Source organism: Zea mays, chromosome 4 (assembly GCF_902167145.1).
Source record: "Zea mays cultivar B73 chromosome 4, Zm-B73-REFERENCE-NAM-5.0, whole genome shotgun sequence".
Classification (NCBI taxonomy): domain Eukaryota; kingdom Viridiplantae; phylum Streptophyta; class Magnoliopsida; order Poales; family Poaceae; genus Zea; species Zea mays.
In genome coordinates this window covers 142,265,979-142,274,048 of record NC_050099.1, presented here as the reverse complement: position 1 = coordinate 142,274,048, position 8,070 = coordinate 142,265,979, and the positions used below count along the sequence as shown (strand labels likewise).

The window sequence follows — 8,070 nt, the reverse complement described above, 5'->3', positions numbered from 1 at the left end:
CACCCTTTCTGTTACACTCGATGGTGTAACCCTAGATTCGTTACATCAGGCCGAAGGTTGAACCTTCTTATATTGTCTTTCGGAGAAAAAAATATAAAGATAGAATATTAACGAGTACATTAAGCATGAAAATCTTCTGATTAAGGCCCTGTATTGCTTCAGTAAATATGTCTTAACTCAGGCATAATATTGTTTACTGTGCGTGCTTCGCACTCTTCACGTGTGTCACGCTGTTGTTGCGCTTGGCGGTGCCCTTCTAGCTGCTGATTGTGAGTCAAGGTTGGTGCCATGGGTGGTGGTGGTGGTAGGGGCCCATGCTTCTTGAGAGTGACTTACCGAAGTAACCGATGTTGTGGACTGCTGGTTACCCACATACTCAGGAATGTATGGAGAATAGCATGAAGTAGTATGCAGGACCTGCTTCGGCTGATTCTGCCTTGCTTTGACTTCAGCTATCTCTATTTGCTTCTGGATCATGACTTGGCATGTCCTTGTTGTGTGTCCCTTATCTTCCCCACAGAATAAACTGAACAACCTTCTGGATTGGGAATTGAACCTTCCTCCAAAGCTTCTTCCTCCTCTGACTCTTGGAGCTGGTGGTCTGTAGGAGCTTTGTTGCATCCCTGAAGACTGGGAGCTTTGCTGATGGCCTTGAGCATGGTCTCCTCTGTCGTCACTTGAGCTGGGATTGTGGATTGTTCTGACATGTCCGGGGTGAAGCCTTCCTTCGAAGCCCCTAGTCATCTCTGAGTATCTATAGGCTTCTTCCCTTCTCTGCCGAAAGTAATTATCGACCCTGATGTATTCGTCCATCTTCTGGAGGAGCTTTTCCAAAGTTTGTAGTGGCTTCCTGGCAAAATATTGTGTCGTTGGTCCTGGTCGAAGCCCCTTGATCATAGCTTCGATAACAATCTTGTTTGGCACCGTTGGCGCCTGAGCCTTGAGACGCAAAAACATTCGAACATACGCCGGCAGGTATTACTCATGGTCTTGTGTGCACTGAAACAGGGCTTGAGAAGTTACTAGCTTTGTCTGAAAACCCTGAAAGCTGGTTACCAGCATGTCCTTCAGCTTTTGCCATGACGTGATCGTTCCCGGGCGAAGGGAAGAATACCACGTCTAAGCCACGCTCCTGACTGCCATGACGAAGGATTTTGCCATGACAGCCGTGTTGCCACCATATGAAGATATGGTTGCCTCGTAACTCATAAGAAACTGCTTTGGATTAGAATGCCCATCGTACATGGGAAGCTGCAGTGGCTTGTAGGATGGTGGTCATGGGGTAGCCTGCAATTCTACTGCTAGAGGAGAAGCATCATCAAAAGCAAAGTTACCATGATGAAAGTCATCATACCATTCGTCATCATTGCTTGGACTTTATTAGTGAAGCTCTCTCTGTTGTGGCCTTCGTCCTTGGTCATCTTGTGTGATATGACACATTTCTTCAGTAGCTTCATCAATCTTCCTTTGAAGTTTGGCTAGCCCAAGCATCTTTTCTCTCTTTCTTTGCACTTGCTGGTGAATAGCCTCCAAGTCTCTGATATCTTGGTCCAACTCTTCCTCCTGCGGTGTTGGGCTAGTAGCCTTCCTCTTCTGGTTTCGGGCTTCTCTCAGAGAGAGCCCTTCTTGGTTGGTGTCCAGTGGCTGAAGGGTAGCCCCTGGCGCTATTGCCTTCTTCAGCAGCATGACGAAGGCGAATGCTTGAAATGTTGCTGAAGGTGGTCGTTGGAGTTCACCGGAGGTGGACTCCAATGTTGGTCACTTGTTCTCAAATGCTGTGAATCAAGAACAAGGCAACACAATTGTTAAAGGTCAAGGACCTTCGTCCTCCGAAGCATTATCTCCTCTTGGAAATAATGATATTCAGACGAAGGTCATGAAGGACATGTCTTCATCATTCATGAGAATAAGAGTACATCGAGATAATGAATGTAATTCATCGGCTCATACACATATGTATTTCATAATGCACACATGAACATTAGCAGAATTTACATTACATTGATACCTTTGGCTTGTTCGAAGGTGTTGACACGAGAGCAATTACAATCCAGCGTGAACAGTACTGTGGAATTGTTCACCTATTTACAGGCAAGGGACGCAGCCCGGGTAAAACTACATTTGTGTCCTTAGCATTATTCACAACTATAACATAAATCATTAGAGATTAGCTAGTCTTTTCCTCTTCGGGTCAGCACCATGCTTGGTCTTCATCACAATTTTAAGCCAAAGCTATTACTCTTCGGTTATAGCTTCAGCGTTCATTCTTATCATCCTCGGGCCATACTTTCATCTTGTATACCTTCACCATAGGAGAAGACTCCCATCATGAACCGAAGCTCCCTGTAGTAATCAATATTATGCTAGAAGCAAATAGTTAATCATATTTTTGAGGACCTTCAGAATAGAAAGGCCCCCCAATAGCACTAGTTCCATGCCTAACCTAATCCTAGGAGAATCTGACCTACTTCTAGGGGCAGACATTACAGTGATCTAGGGAACATTTAGTCTAGAACTCTCACCAGAGCCAAATAGAAAGGGAGAGCTAGGTGGTCTTGATGCTCATTTAATATATGGGCTTGTTGTCTTCTTCACCTTTTGTTCTTCAATCCAGCCTACATAAAAGGATATACAGTATTATGCGATTTGTGGCCCGAACCTCTCTAAATAGCTTATGTGTTGGTAAACAAGATACATATAGGACCATCATATATTCAACCTACGACCCATGCTCTATCTGTAATGGTTTGCCTCTTTTGGTTATGTTTAGTACCACTGCGTCGTAACACGATGACACCGACTATTTCTATGAACTATAATAATCGAACTCTGATAATCAATATGAATAGTTCTCAGGATAACATGAAGTCCAAAAGGCATGTAAAGAGGAGACCAAAACCTATTAAAAATTGAGGGATTTTAGAGTGTGATAGCGTTGGATTATGTCCATATATCTAAAAATTTGATAGTTCAATTTACTATTTCTATCGTGTAATGTGTTAGATTGTGCATCGAATGAGATGGGCTTGAGACCCACATGAAGGCTATCATAGTGATAAGCTATCATATATGATCGGGGATCATGTGAAGTAGGATGGTGATCCTTACTAGGTCCATCTCAAATGCATGCCTTTCCTCTTCTATAAGCCGTGTTGGTTTTTACCTTAATATGTTCCAAGTTGCATACTAAAGCAAAGATGTCGACCTATAGGACATTTTATTGAGGAACACACCTATATGAGTTTGGCTGCTAGCCACAATCTATTAGATCTGTGTAATCTCTACGATACTCATGACAGGTCATGGAGTTTGACGTTTATGCTCTAACCAGAGGAGATGCGTTTGGCAACCTAATATAATAAAGAGCGTAGGTAAAAGTTATTTTGTACATAATTATCAATTTAAGGCATGGTCTATTAAACAATTGTGAGGAAGTGTAACATGTATTATGGATGCTCAACTTAACAGTCTCCATTGAAACACTAATAAATCAATGGTTGAGAAGCGAAATGATTTTATGTGCCCTATTTTTTGGTGGGGATTGTTCGATTTTATATGAGCATGGCTCATATTTTACTTAAATTAAACAAATCCTCGGTACATATTAAATGCATGAGGCCTTTGGCGGGGCCTTAGTATCCTTCAGGGGTGCTTAGGCTCCTTTGAGGGCGTTGGTAAGGATGGAAATTTTCCCATGTGCGGGGCAGGGATGGGGATAAAAAAATTACCCATGTGCGGATCTGATGGGGACCTAAATTAGGAGGTAGACCCTCCCCCTCACATGGTTTATGAAGATCGAATCCAATAAATTGTCTCAATATGACCTCATATAAAGATGCAAATTCCTCACTCACTATCTTTAACCCTCATTTTTCATTCAGTTACTGTGTACTCAGATGCAAATCCTTGTTTATTTGTGTATATCGTAATATTTGTACTCAATAAAGTATCCCTAAGGGTTCCCCCATGGGGATAAGGTCTTCGGTGGGGACAAGGACAATGATGAAACCCTCCCCGTTAAGTGTTTTGGCGCCGGGGTGGGGAATGGATATCAGGGATCGAGGTGGGAATGGGGAGAACTCCCCCAACCCAGCCCCGTTGCCATCCCTAGGCATTGGGGCCCTTTGGGCGTTGGCGTTGTCAGGGCCCTCTAGGGTGTGAGGGCCCTCCAGAGTTGTTTGAGGGCGTTAGAGTCATATAGGGATTTGGAGACATTGACGTCTTTGGGCATGTTGTGTGTGTTGTGGCTATATAACTATGTTTGTTACTAGTGTGAGTGCGGGTATGTGGACCACATAGATCACTAAATGGAGGAGGAAACATATGTACTTATGGAGGAGCTTTGACATATAATACATATTATAATGAGCATACTTACAACAATTACTCCACCCTTTTATCTTTCCTAAACTCTTGCCATTATCTCCTATTTCTACTGAACGAAGTGGTCACAGATCGTAGCGAACAAAAGCACGATCTTCTTGGTTGAGTTATAAGAAAGAGTTTCCCATCCCAATCCTCTACGTGCATAGAGAGTTGTGTAAGCAGGTCTTCGGGACCATCGTTCGCATTAGAGACATGCATGAGTGTGCGAGCGATCAGGTTTTAGAGAGTGTTTCGCTACTGCATGCATGCTGACCATCTTCTTAATTTCTAGTGGACAATTGAGGAACAACAATACAAACATCTGCTTGTGCCAACTGTGGTCCACGACTTTGAGCGACCCACGATACCATCTCGTGAGAATGGAGCCACCGGTGCGCTGAGCATGAATTCCTCCACTAGATATATTTATATGCTTTAAATTTATAAAGTTCAAGTTATTTTATACTATAATAAATATAGTGACCACATCTGTTTGTGCTACTGTTAAGAATAGCATTATATATACACACACCCTATGGAATTTCTAGATCAAACTAAACATAAATGTACCTAAATTTTGTAATTAACATATGTGAAATCCATTCTTCTACTATATCGTCTTGAAAGAGTATTTATGGATATGAACGTGATATACCGTTTCAAATGTGGCAATTGTTATTGATCGGGAAAAATATAATGGTTAAGATAACGATGAATAATAATTAAGGTCATATTTAAATGCATTAAAAGCTAATAGTTAGATACTAAAATTATGGGAAGAAATCCAAACACATGTAATAGTACGGATCGGAGGACACGATAGCGCATGCGTAGGTGAGGTCATTTTACACACGAGAATTACCACATCCCTGCTTCATCCAACGATCAACGATAACTTTGCATGTGGTGTACGTTCGGCAGTAACGTAGCAGCATCATTCATTTAATTTGCACGGGTACGGTGTGGTACTCCACTTGGCACGGGCCGAAGATAAGGTTGGACATGTGTACGAGCCGTGTCAGGCAGGCAGGCCTGGCGCTGGGTCATTGTCCACAGCTTACATCTCGTCACGCGGCCAGAAAAGGGCAAAACCATTTGGCGCGTGCATTCCTTTAAAAGGTCACCACCAGACCAGCAGCTAGCTGCCAAGTGAGCAGCGGCGCAGGAGCAACAAGTGTGCTGCGGACCCTGGACCCAGGCCTCCACGTTACCCAACTCTGCCGGGCCCAGCGTTACTAATGCCCAGAGAAGAAAAAAAACCAATGGTAAAAAGACCAGAAACCGGCGCCCGCCGACTGCCGAGCGAGCGAGATTTGGCCGCCGAAGTTTAACTCGCCCTCGCCCGTGTCGCGCTGAGGGTGAGGGGTCACTACTACTGGTCCCGGCCGGCTCTCTGGACCGGCACCGGCCGGAGACGGAGAGTTAATCCAGCCAAAAACCGAGGCCTGCCCGATTTAGAAAGAGCCGAAAATTCTAGCCACACGACGCACGCCTGCATCTACACCCGATCGATGGCCGGCCCGGCCAGCGCGCGCGTCCGTCCGTCCGCCCCTCGATCTGGCACAGCGCAGCGGCGCCGTACCGCATCGTTGCATGCACGCCCGAAACCCTAGCCAAGTTGCCAGCCAGCAGACACACGGAAGAATTTTTAATATAATAATGTCCCGGCCGGCGCAGCCTCCGTCCCGCCCCTGCGCCCCTGTTATATATCCGGCACAGGCTGGCCCGCTTGTTGCTCCGGCCGCGACACCCACCGGCCTAGTAGCTCTCGCCATCCACATCGCCTGTAGCTGCATGCGGTGATCGCGGCGGCGGTGCAGGCCACAGACGTACGCGCGCGGGCTGGCTGTCGGGCGCGCGGATGCGCCGGCCGCGGCGGGCGGTGACAGAAGAGAGTGAGCACACGGCCGGGCGGAACGGCACCGGCGGATGGTGCCGTCGCGGACGCGTGCTCACTGCTCTATCTGTCATCCACTCTCTCCCCCGCTCCGCTCCGGTCGCTTTGCCGCCGATCTGTCGAAGCACCGCAGCTGACTAGCCGCCGTGATCACCGCGCGCACCGGCCGGCGCCGCGCTTCTGGCACTAGTAGCTAGCTAGGTGGTGCACCGCTCCACACGCCCATCTTCTTGTTCGCGTCATTGTATGCCGCGGAACCACCGCGCGCTAGGCGTTGGTGCCCGGCGGTACGTCGTCGTCCCGTCTCCCGTCCGCAGGAATTTCTATTTCTGGGCGGTTCGTACGTACGGATGGTCTCCCCCTGGATGCTGGATCTGAGCTTTTTGGGCGCGCGGGTGTACCTCCTCGCACGGATTTGCCCCCCTCCCCCTGTCGCCTGGTACGGAAGGGGATCCACCTGCGCCCCCTGCCAACTTCTCGGGAAGGTAAAAATCGGTATGTTTGGTCGTCGGTGTGGAATGTGAATTCTTCGATGTTCATCGTTTGGAAGGTACGGTGTGCGTGGGTGTTGACGAGATCTATTCCGCTTTCCTCAAATTCTGAGATGAAATGTTACCGATTCCAGTTCTAATTTCCTTTTTTTTACGTTACTCCATCTAGTCTCCAGATTCTGGATGTCGTCGCCGCCATGGCAGAAAGGAATTCCAAAGGCTCCAAGAGCACGCCGCCAGCCTGTCGACTCTTCCATCTCAGTTCTCAGATCTGCTCATCATCATCATCGTCATCATTCACTCCTTTCTCCTTTGTCAGGTTAGTACTGGCGCTCCCGACCCATTCATTAGCAGGAGATGGATAGATAACGCCGCAGTCTGCAGATCCTGTTCATACAGTCCGTCCCTGTGTGGTATAGATGGTCGGCAGCAGCCATTATATTTGTGATGTCACGTTTCTGCTCGAGCCTCTACAGAATGGCAGGGAGTAGGGACTAGGTCGCTATCGAGACGACACTGTTCCATTCGTGACGTCTCGTGCTTATCTCTTCAATGAGATCTGCCCTGTTCGTCTTCAGTCAATTTTTCGCTCTTGGTGAAGATTCTTGTAGTCCTTGATAACAGCTGTGTCGTCTGCGTAGAACGTTGTATGTGTTTCATCAACATTTTAATATACAATATATATATAGAGAAAGATTGTATATTATGAGCTATGTGCTTCCAATAACTAGAGGAAGTCCAGATCAGACGACGTCATTCGATCGAGCCGGGCCAGGTACGGGCGTCATAAAAGAAGACCCGGAACGCTAAGGTTCAGTTTTTGACGCCTCACCCTAATTCACAAGCGATGGCGCCCACCTAGGCGCGTGCGATGGCGGCGGTTGCCCGAGAGCGCGGACGGCCTATGGTTGGTTCGGGCGGTTGCAGTGGCTCCTGACCTGGATGTGCGGTGGCGGTGGTTCCTCGATCCGAAGTAGCGGTGGCGGTTCCCATATCGGTGGCTATGGCGTCGACGGCTCCCCGATCCAGAGGGCGGCAACGGCGGGGTACCAATGCGGGTGAGCGACAGCGACGTACCCACAAACCCGAGCGGTGGCAGCACACCCTAACCCACGAACGATGGTGGCGTCCCCCGACGTGCGAGTAGCGATGGTGCCGCACGAGGCGTCAGGATCGAGTGGCGACGGTCACGCGTGACATCCTTTGATCCGGCGCAGTTCGGGTGCCACGAGTGACGACCTCCTCTGTTCTTGTGTCCTCGACGGCGTCCTAGGGCGACTACTTCCTCCGATTCGTGTTATGCATTTCGATTATTGT

At 47.8% G+C, this 8,070-nt stretch overlaps 1 long non-coding RNA gene and 1 other non-coding gene across 2 annotated transcripts; both read left to right on the top strand.

Annotated features, from left to right (window-relative positions):
* Nucleotides 1-5,990: 5,990 nt before the first annotated feature.
* On the top strand, nucleotides 5,991-7,459 carry LOC118476955 (uncharacterized). Its single transcript, XR_004857828.1, has 2 exons — nucleotides 5,991-6,812; nucleotides 6,923-7,459. It is a non-coding gene; the product is annotated as an uncharacterized lncRNA (long non-coding RNA).
* Nucleotides 6,237-6,353, top strand: MIR156i (microRNA MIR156i). Its single transcript, NR_121024.1, has one exon. It is a non-coding gene; the product is annotated as a microRNA MIR156i (primary transcript).
* Nucleotides 7,460-8,070: the final 611 nt, after the last annotated feature.